The 11,025-nt window shown below is 46.5% G+C and overlaps 1 long non-coding RNA gene across 1 annotated transcript; it reads left to right on the forward strand.

Moving 5' to 3' along the window:
• Positions 1-504: 504 nt before the first annotated feature.
• LOC311428393 lies at positions 505-3,714 on the forward strand. The gene is made up of 4 exons (XR_014687698.1): positions 505-570; positions 657-703; positions 794-930; positions 3,402-3,714. It is a non-coding gene; the product is annotated as an uncharacterized lncRNA (long non-coding RNA).
• The last annotated feature ends 7,311 nt before the right edge of the window (positions 3,715-11,025 follow it).

The raw sequence follows: 11,025 nt of genomic DNA on the forward strand, positions 1-11,025 counted from the left end.
AGGGTAAGGGTAAGGGTACGGGTCAGGGTAAGGGTTAGAGTAAGGGTTTGAGTATGGGTAAGGGTAAGGGTTAGGATAAGTGTAAGGGTGCAAGCAAGGATTAGGGCAAGAGTAAGTGTAAGGGTAATAGAAAGGGTTAGGGAAAGTGTAAGGGTAAGGGAATGTGTTAGGATATGTTTTAGGGGAAGCAGAAGGGTAAGGGTTAGGTTAAGTGTAAGGGGGAGGGGAAGGTAAGGGGAAGGGTTGGAGTAAGGTATAGGGTAAGGGTAAGGTTATGGTTAAAGGAAAGAGTAAGGGTAAGGAAAAAGTAAAGGTAAGGATTTGGGTAATGGTAAGGGTGAGAAGGGTTAGGGTAAGGGTTACGGTAAGGGTTAGGTAACGCAGTGTACAACCTGGGATGTCACGCGCAGAGCTGCCTCTGGCAAGGTGAGTGAGGAACAGATGTAGCAGTTGTTGTGTTGTAGGTCTCACTGTTCCTCTAGGCATCCCCTCTTTGTCTTTTAGAGGTGTTGTAACTGTTTGAAGAGGGTAGATTGAAGCATCTGCCTCGGGGGCTGGTAAGCGGCAGAGGTAAGGGAGCAGATGAGAGTAACTTACCTAGTTGTGCTGTGTCTTTGGATGCTGCATCGGCCTATGTGTTTCTTTTTCTTTCACAGGTGTCTCGCACAGGCTCAAAGGAGCAAACTGCACTCTGAAGAGCTGTGTAAGAAGAGGGGCTGGTCATGAGCTGGGTTGGAGCAGAACGACCAAGTAGCACAAGGTGACTATGAAAGGTGTCCGTCTTGCTTTGCAGGTGCCGTGGCAGGCTCTCCACAGAAGTGGATAAGGATATGAGATAAGGCCAGAGAGCGACAAGGAGCGGCACGTGCAGGGATGGTTTTGAAGCACTGCGGTGGCTTACTCTTCTGTTCATCAGGTGCCACAGGCAAGGTGGGTTGTAACATCAGTCGTTATATTTGCATGAAAGCAGTTCACTTGAATGCCACAGTGCATCTGAGTAGGGTGTTCTAGCAGAACAAGCTTGTCTGGCACAGCGGTGCCTGATGGCAATGTGTTTCCTCAGGTGAAGAGGTGCCTGAAGCCCCATCCTATCTAGCCTGCACACAATTATCTGAGAATGAAAGCTGCTTTCCAGTAATTCAGAAAGCCAAGTTACGTCTCAGCCTTGAGCATCTCGGGCTTTTGGGCCTGTCTGTAACATTTGGCACCAGCACTAATACTTTTTTTGGCATATGTTTAGCGTTTGGGGCCTGTGTCTGGGATTTGGGCCCTGTCTCGAACCACTGGGGCTTTGTCCTGGGTTTTGGAGCCTGCCTCTAGAGTTCAGGGCCTGTGATTAGGCTTTTGGGGTCTGTGTCTGGGGGCCGGTATCTGGGGGCAAGGGGGGAGCTGCTTGTAGACCCTAGGGGCCGGCATTGAGGGGGTTGGGAGCTGACTCTACACCTTTGGGGCCTGCTTCTGGGGGCGGGGGGGGGTTGAGACCTGCATCTGGGGGAGGGGTGGGAGCTCTTTGTATTCCTTTGGAGCCTGTGTCAGGGGGCGGGGGGGGGGGGGGGGAAGGGGAGGGTTGGTTGGGAGGTGCTTGTACACTGTTGGAGCCTGGGTTGAGGGAGGAGGTTTGGAGCTGCTTCTACACCTTTGGGCCTGGCATCGGGGGTAGGGGGTTGGGTGCTGGTTGTAGGGGCCTGTGTTTGGGGGGGGGGCTTGGGACCTGCGTCTGGGGGAGGGGTGGGAGCTGCTTGTACACCTTTGGGGCCTGCATGTGTGGGGGGTCAGGGCCTGTGTCTAGCGGGCTGGGAACTGCTTGTACAATGTAGGAATCTGTTTCTGCAGGGTAGCTGGGAGCTGTTTGTACAACTTTGGGGCCAGCATCTGGGGGTGGCTGGGAGCTGCCTGTACACTGTAGGGGCCTGTGTTTGTGGGGGGCTTGGGGGCCTCCCTCGGGGGGGGGGGGGAGGGTTGGGAGCTGCTTGTATAGGGTAGGGGGCCTGCCTGGCAGGGGTTGGGAGCTGCTTGTAGAATTTGGGTCGCTGTGTCTGGGGGGGGGGTTGGGGCCTGTGTCTCAGGGGTGTTGGGAACTGGTTGTACACCTTTGGGTCCTGTCTCAGGGGGGGAGCTACTTGTACACTTTTGGGGTCTGTATTTGAGGGGGGTTGGGAGCTGCTTGTGCACTTTTGGACCTATGTTTAGGCTGGTTGGGAGTTGCTCATGCATTCTAGGTGCCTCCCTTTTGAGAAGGGTTGGGGCCTGCATCTGTGGGTGGTTGGGAGCTGCTTGTACACTATAGGGGCCATGGTCTTGGAGGGGGGTCTGGGCTGTTTATACACCTTTGTGGCCTGTGTTTGGGGGGGGGGGGTGGGACTGTGCCTGGGGAAGTTGGGAGCTGTTTGTTCACTCTAGGAGCCTCCATTTGGGGGTCTTTGGGGCCTCCCTTTGAGGGGGAGGGAGTTGGGAGTTGGTTGTACACCTCCGCATCCCGTGTCTTGCGGGGGGTGGGGGGAGTGGGACCGGTCTCTGAAGGGGCGGGTTGTGAGCTGCTTGTACACCTGTGTCGGGGGGAGGGTAGGGGGGTTGGCGGGGGTCGGGTCCGGGTCTTGGGCCAGTGTCTGGGTGGAGTCCAGTTCTTGGGAGGGGGTGGTGGGGTAGGAGCTGCTTGTGGGCAGTTGGGGTCTGCATCTGGGTGTGGTTGGTGCCTGCTTCTGTTGGCAGTTTGGGGCCTGCTTGTAGACTTGTGCAGCCTGGGTTTGGGGGCTTTTCTGTAACGTTTGGGGCCTGCATTTTTGCTTTGGGATGCATCTTGAGCTTTTGAGGCCTAGCAGTAGCATTTGGGGCCTGCATCTGGGGCTTTTCTGTAGCATTTTGGTTGCGTATTTGTGATTTGGGGCCTGTATCGTGGGTTTTGCCTTTTTTGTAGTTTCCATCTTTGTGTGTGTGTGTTTCGTTGTTGGTTGTCTGGGGTTAGGGGCAGGTTGGGGTTTGGATTAAAGTCAGTGTCATTAGCGTTAGGGGGTTGATAATAAGGGTTAGGGTTGTGGTTAGAGTTGTTAGGTTTAAGGGGAATAAGGATTTCAGGGTAAGGGGATCAAGGTTGTGGGAATAAAAATGTTGTTTTTGCGCAGTTACATCCTGTAGAGGGAAGGAAGGTGGTATTGAGATATGCTTGCAGTGATAAGACAGCTTAACAGTGTGAAATGAGTTCATCTGATTCGTGTCAATATGGAACAATGCTAGGGCCGCATGATATGATGAAAAGTCTGAGAAAACCAGAGTGGTTAATATATATAGTTCTTGAATCTTGCAAAGGAATGGTCCAGCAATTCGGGTCAATAGGGGATAAGAGAACAAAGGGGTTTCAGAATAACTGCTAACTATTACAACTGTTGCATGGGACACTATGCAAGTGTCTGCCATCCAGCCAAGATGGACAAAGGAGATGGACAAGAGAAAAGCCTGGGAGGAAGACTACAAGCCTTCAGTACGAGCGGCCCCCAGAGGGACCACCGGAGACTGATAACGCCTGCACCAGTGGGAGGGTTTGGATTCTGGGAACTAATTAGAATAACCCTGCCTTTTGTAGAAGTAGTAATGAATATGTATTAGCCTAGCAGCATAAAAACCAGCCGCCTGATGTAACTTGTGTGCGTCTTGGTGGAGCAGAGACTCCTGGCGCACCCAGCGCTGCTTGCTTACCTCTATTCAATTAATAAATTGTAAATTTCAATTGCAATCCTATTTGGGACCCAGTCATTTATTACAAGAGGGCGCTCGTCCGGGAGGGCTTTGGTTCCTGATTTCTGGTTTGATCTAGGAGAGGCACCCCCACCATTTGGTGGCTGCTGTTTGAGTCAGGTCGGAACTAATGGCATCTTGAACCTGAATAAAGGTAAGCAAAGTTTCTGATTCTTTTTTTCAGCTCCCTTGCCAGCTGCAGCACTATATTTTGCCCATAATTGTGTGCGTGAAGATCCGAACGAAGATGACGGAGTCGTAAGCATTTAAAGCGTATACCGTTCGGTTGGGTGGGGTTCGGTTGCCTGTGTGTGTAAGAGTGTGACTGAGATGGAACTTAGTTCTGAAGCGATTGTGGAGGTCTTCTAACCGCGGTTCCAATCTCCCGCGAGGGACTTGGCCGGTGAAGGACCGAAGGGATTCCTATAGGATTTGTGGGTGTGTGATAGGTCCTCGACCCCCTGCAAGACACTCTTACTAAGGTAACCAAGGGCTATGGGAATTGCCAGAGTAAAATTCCTAGATGGGTCAGACAAAATCGAAGACCAGAGACCAGAAGAAAGGGAGCAAATTACCAGTCATACCACCAGAAAGTCCATTAGGAATAACGATTCGAAATTGGAATGATAGGGACCCCAGAAAAGGAAAAAGTAAATTAAAAATGGTCCAGTATTGTGTGACAGAATGGCCAAAGGAGCCTTTAAGACTACATGTCTTTTGGCCTGTTTTTGGATCCTTCAAAGACTGGATTTGCCAGGCCTTAAATATCCATGTTAATTCAAAGGAACCTTTTAGCCAGGAAGAAAGTGATTATGCAGGATTATGGATCAGGAGGACTTCAGGTCCTTTTCCAGCCTCAATATTTACACTAAAAGCAGGTAAGAAATTTGAAGAACAAGAAGAACATGAAAAAGAAAAAGAAGATAAACGTGAGCCGTTGGATAAGCTACCACCTCCATATCCTAACAATCCACTCCCGGCGGCTCCCCCTCCGGTGGCTGTGGTATCGCCACCAGTACCACCGTTGCCCCAGCTTCCACCACCAACAGCACCAGAATTAGACCGACCTCCGGCCGCATGCAGGAGAAGTAGGACGGATGTATCTGAGAGGGCTTCTCTATATCCCTTAAGGGAGGTAACTGGTGTATAACTGGTGCGCGTCTTGGTGGAGCAGAGACTCCCGGCGTACCCAGCACTGTTTGCTTACCTCTATTCATTCAGTGAATTGTAAACTTTGATTGTAATCCTATTTGGGACTTTTATTTATTATAACAGACAACCTTGTAAAACGCAGACAACCAGAATCCTTACAGCAATTAGGTGGAAATCACGGCGTAAGAAACGTTACCACCTCAAAGAGTAAAAACCTCAAAAGAAATGTGACTTGTAACAGGCCAGCAGCTGTGTATTTTCTGTGAAGCACCAGCTAGATTATGAACCTTGAATAGCACAGTTAAAGGGGAAACAGGGGAGGGTCGGGAGGGTCCCGGTCCTCAGCAGAAAAAAAAAGTGTATAAACTGTGTATGGAATTAGTAGGCACCCTCCTGCTTGTGGGACACCCGCCATTGTAATCTCGAATAATAATGCTACTGTACTGAGATCCTCGACTCAGCCTATGCTATTTGCTACAGATTGATTCAGGGTTTTAAGGTTTCAGGGATTGGGCACTAGGGTTGGGTTGCAGGGTAAGAGGTTTCAGGGTTTATGTTTAGGATTTTAAGGTTTTTAGGGTTGGAGTTTTAACGGTTAGGGTTTTAAGGATTTGGGGGTTAGGGTTTTAAGGGTTTCAGGGTTAGCGTGTTAGGGTATTAGAGTTTTTTGGGTTGTAGTGTTGATATGTTTTTTAGGGTTAGAGTCTTAAGGTTTTATTTTTGGTCAGTTATTTACGGTTAGGGTTTTAAGATCTTTTTTTTTTTTTTTTTTTTTTTTTTTTCAGGTTAGGTTCTCCAGGGCCAGGGTTTTGAGTATCCTAATTTTGGGGGTTTGGATTTTGAGCATCTTAATTTTTGGGGTTAGGCTTTTGTGTGCCCTAATTTTTTGGGATCGGCTTTCAAGCATCCTAAGTAGTTGGGTTAGGGTTTTGAGCATCTTAATATTTTGGGTCTGGGTAATGAGCATCCTCAGTTTTCAGGATAGGGTTTTGAGCATCTTAATGTTTCCAGGATAGCGTTTGGAGCGTCCTAATGTTTTGGGTTGGGGCTTTGAGCGTCCTAATGTTTTTGGGTTAGGGTTTGGAGCGTCCTAAATTTTGAGGATAGGGTTCTGAGCATCTCAGTGTTTCCAGGATAGGGTTTTGAGCGTCCTAAGTATTTGGGATAGGTCTTTGAGCTTCCTAATGTTTTCCGGATAGGGTTTGGAGCATCTTAATGTTTTGGGTTTGGGTTTTGAGCGTCCGAATGTTTTTGGGTTAGGGCTTGGAGCATCCTAATGATTTTGGGTTAGGGCTTTGAGCGTCCTGTTTTCGGGATAGGGTTTTGAGCGTCCAAAGTTTTTGGGTTTGGGTTTTGAGCGTCCAAAGTGTTATAAGTTGCCCCCTTAATTAATTTTCAGAGAGCATTGTATTAATCATAGAAAGGAATTTATTGAGTAAGCAAACATCAAGCAAAACAGCACTGGGCAGCCGGGGAGTCTCAGCTCCGCCAACGGCACGCACCTCACCCCTGCCAGGGTCCCTTTTTATACCTTGCTAATTCTGGGATTACTCAGCACATCCTGGTATATTCTGCGACTGCGCGCACTGTTGCTATGTTCCCTCAACATAACCCTAAAATTAACCGTAACCATTACCCTAACACTTATCCTTACCTAACCCTAATCCTAACCCTTAGTCTAACTTTTAACCCTGACCCATAACCTTAGACTTCCCCTACCCTTACCCTTACTCTTCCCCTTACCCTAACCCTTACCCTTACACTTACGGTTACCATTAACCTTACCCTTACCCGAACACTTACCCTTACCCTATCCCTTACACTAATCCTTATCCATACAACTTCCGCTTACCCTAACACTTAACCTTAACCTAACCCTAACCCTAAACCTTACCTGAACCCTTACCCTGACCCTTACATTAACCCTAACCCTAAAACTTAACCTTAACCTTACCCTTAACCTTAACCTAATACTTACGCATACATTTTCCTGACTTTAACCCTAAAACTAACCCTTACCCTAACCCTTACACTTACCCTAACCCTAACCCTAACCCTTACTCTAACCCTTACCCTGACCTGTACCCTTACACTTACCCTTACCCTTATACTCACCCTAATTCTTACCCATACCATAACCCATACCCTAACACATATTTGTACCCTTAACCTTACCCTTACCCTTACTCTATCTGTTACCCTTACGCTTACCCTTAACATAAACAGCCCTACAACAACACTTACATGTACACTTACGCTTACACTTACCCTAGCAATTACTCGTACAATTACCCTTACCCTTACCCTTAACCTAAGCCGAAACCTTAAACCTTACAGTAAACCTTACCCTTTCTGCTACACTTACCCTTAGCCTAAATCTAAACCTTACACTTACCCTTACTGTAACCCTCACCCTTACTGTTGCCAATACCCTTACTCTTACCCTTACCCTAACCCTTCTCCTTACACTTACTGTTACCTTTAACATTACCCTTACCCTAACACTTACACTTATCCTTATCCATACCCTTACCCTTACCCTAATCCTTACCCTTAACCTAACCCTAACCCTAAACCTTACCGCAGCCCTTACCCTGACCCTTACATTAACCCTAACCCTTACCCTAAAACTTACACTTACTCTTAACCTTAACCTTACCCTTAACTATTACCCTAACACTTACCCTTATGTTTCCCTCACCCTAACCCTAAAATTAACCCTAACCATTACCCTAACACTTACCCTTACCATAACCCATACCCTAACACGTACTTGTAGCCATAACTTTACCATTCCCCTTACCCTTACCTTTACTGTCTCCGTTACCCTTACACTTACACTTAACATAAACCTTAAAGTTAACCTTACCCTTGTTATAAATGGCTCAGGATTCAAATTAGGATTAAATAAAAAAATAGGATTTATTGAAAGAATATAAAGGAATAGAGGTAAGCAAACAGCGCTGGGTGCACCGGGAGTCTCCGCTCCACCAGGACGCACACCAGTTACATCAAGCAGCTGATTTTTATGCTCCTAGACTAATACATATTCATTACTACTTCTAAAAAAAATAGATTATTAGAATTAGCTTCCGGGGTGCAGTCCCTCCTACTGGAGCATGCGCAGTCTCCTCTGGGGTCTCTTCTGGGGGTCTCTAGGGGTCTTTCATGCTGAAGGCTCGTAGTCTTCCTCTCCCCCTTTGTACTTACTTGGCACCATACCAAGTTTATAGAACATTCTCTTCAAGACTTGTCTCCCAGCCGTCCTTCAGCTTCTTTTTCCTTCCTCTTAATCTCTCGGCCCCCCTAACCAGATACCAAAGATCCGCATAGTATCCCATAACAGTCACTAGTTGTTATCAGTTGTTCTGAAACTCCCAGACATCAAACACAAACAGCTTCACGAGTAATTAAAACATTCTTCCCCAGCCATTCACAGACACATCTATAGCAGTGTTAGAAATAGAAGTCCGGAATAACAAAAGCAAACAGGTTCATAAATTTAAGGAGTGATAAATTGACTAGAATGAGGGGGAGACTGGGACACACTGCAGCTGAGGTTCAAGAATTAAATTGCCAGTGCAGGGCTCAGAGGCAGACAGGATTCAAACAGAATTGTTCTTTATGGACACGAATTGTTAAAACATTCCTCACAATCCCTTATCTTCTTTTTAACATCCCCAATTCGTGTCTCTTCTGTTATTAATAATTGGATTTCATTAGTTTGTTCTTGGAGGGTCCAATTCTTAAGCATCATAATTGACATATTCCCTTCTTTTTTTAATGAAGTTATTACAAATGTACTATTTATCACCCGGTGTATTAATAATGTAAGACAAGGTATCATACAAGGTACAAATAATAACGTAATTACACCACATAACAATAAAAATAACACTCTTTTGACCCATGGTCCACCAGGCAGCCATGAAAATAAATCCCATTCCATATCCTTCCAGGTTTGTGTTTGCTCGCTCACCTCCCCCCTCCTTCTCTGGGATGGGAGAGAGAAATGGGAAAGTGAAGCCTGTGAGTTGAGTTAAAAACAAGAAGATAATAACAATAATGATGATAATAGTACTACTAGTAATAATGTGTACGAAACAAGTGATGCACAATGCAATTGCTCACCACCTGCTGTCCGATGCCCAACCTTACCCCGAGCAGTCCGGCCCTCCTCCCAGCCTGCCTGCTGGCAGGACAGTGAGAAGCTGAATTTGGCTTGGTCCTTGGCTTGGTGTAAGAACTGCTCTGTAACAATTAAAAACAATTAAAACATCAGCATATTATTAACATTCTTCTCATCCTAAACCAGAACATAACATTCTATCAGTTACTAGGAAGAAACACCTTTTCATCAATCTTTAAACAGTAATTACTAAAGTTAAATTTTCCACAGACTTCTCCTTCTTGTGCTAGCAAACAATCCAAAGCTAGGCAATTTTGATACAAAGCAGTTCTCATCTTTATAACTCATTTAGATCAGTTCTCATCATTTATAACTATTTCTATTACAGCTAATAACCTAATTATTCTATTAAGTATATATACTGAGGTCCTATAGCCCCAGGATCTGTCTTCTGCCCATGTAGCTGGATCATAATAGGCAAACGCCTTCAGGGTCGATTCAGGCTTGTGTTACCGTTCGGCCTGTCAGGGTGATCCAGCTCCTGTAAAACGAATCACAATTTTATATAGGTTTAAAAAAGAGGTTTTTTATGTTATTTTCTCGGGACAACCTGATCTTAGTGTGGGAGAAGTCCGGTCGAGGCCCTCTCATTCGGCAGTCAATACCGATAGGGGTTGCCTCCCTCGGTAGACCATACACACCACAGTGGAGGGTCCTGCCCCAGTCTTGCCTTCTCCCTTTTCTCCCTTTAGGCTTGTCCTTTTTATTTGGCATCCTTAATTCATGCAGAGCCTCGTTGCCAGAATATTAGTTCTCCCTTAGCTTGAGTTTCAGTTTCCCAGGAGCGGACTCAACCCTCCAAGTTTCAGTAGTTACTGGTCCTTTTATTCTGGATGCGTGGGTCCCTTTCTGCAGTTCTCACAGCTGTTTCAGTAGTCAGTAAAACAAGGTACAGTCCCTCACATCGAGGGTTCAGTGATTCTTCCCTCCCGTGGCTGCTTGTTGAAACACTTTATTTTTTATCTTCTGACAAGTTAAATAACAGTTATTTAATTTGCTTTGCCGTATGGCCCTTTCCAGGTTCCTGTAGCAGGATTCATCTGATAGCCTTTCAGGTTGATACAGATTTGACTACAGGGTTTTGGCATTCATCACTATCTCCACAGTTTCACAGCTGGACAGTCACATTCATTTATGTTGCATTCCTTCAGGGGCTCATCACCCCAGTCCTTGCAGTCTCTCTGCTGGTTACACACTTTATTGATATCTATGCATTCTCCACTTCTGCACTTGAATTTGCCAGGTCCAGAGCACTGAATAACATTGTTACAGTTTGCTTCATCAGTGCCATCCAGACAGTCTCTCACACCACTGCACTGCCTACTCCCATGGACACAGTTCACATCTGAACTGGTCTGGCCTACAGGTCCAGGAAGGGCAGTTAATTTCATCTCTTCCATCCTTACAGTAAGGATCTCTATCACATCGCCACAATTCTCTTCATCTTCTCCACTGTCACAGTCTTTTTCACCATCACATTTCCATGACACTGTTCTCATATGACACAGCTCAGCACTTTCATCAGACCCATCTTCACAATCCAGATCCCCATCACACTGCCATCTGTTTGGCACACACTGACCACCGTTGCACACAAAGTCAGATTCAGCACACATCTTCTTCACACATCTTCTTCACACAAACACTCTCATCACTGCCATCTGAGCAGTCTTCACATTTTACTCTAGCACCGTCGGCAGCAGTGCACAGTCAGGCGAAGGCGAGCAGCAGGCAGAGCGCCTCGCCTCGCACCGTCACCTGTGTCACTTATACTACTCCTATTACCCATGCTGTTAGTGTCAGTGGCATCCTCCTTTTCTTTTTGCCACTGACCATTCACCACAAATGGATGAGACACATGATTACTAGTTAGGAAAGAGAGTGTAACGTCTGCTATATGGCTGCAGGCAGTGCCAGCTGCAACCTTAGGTTTGTGAAAGAGCCTGCTGGTGGTC

Source organism: Aythya ferina (assembly GCF_964211825.1).
Source record: "Aythya ferina genome assembly, contig: HAP1_SCAFFOLD_68, whole genome shotgun sequence".
Classification (NCBI taxonomy): Eukaryota; Metazoa; Chordata; class Aves; order Anseriformes; family Anatidae; genus Aythya; species Aythya ferina.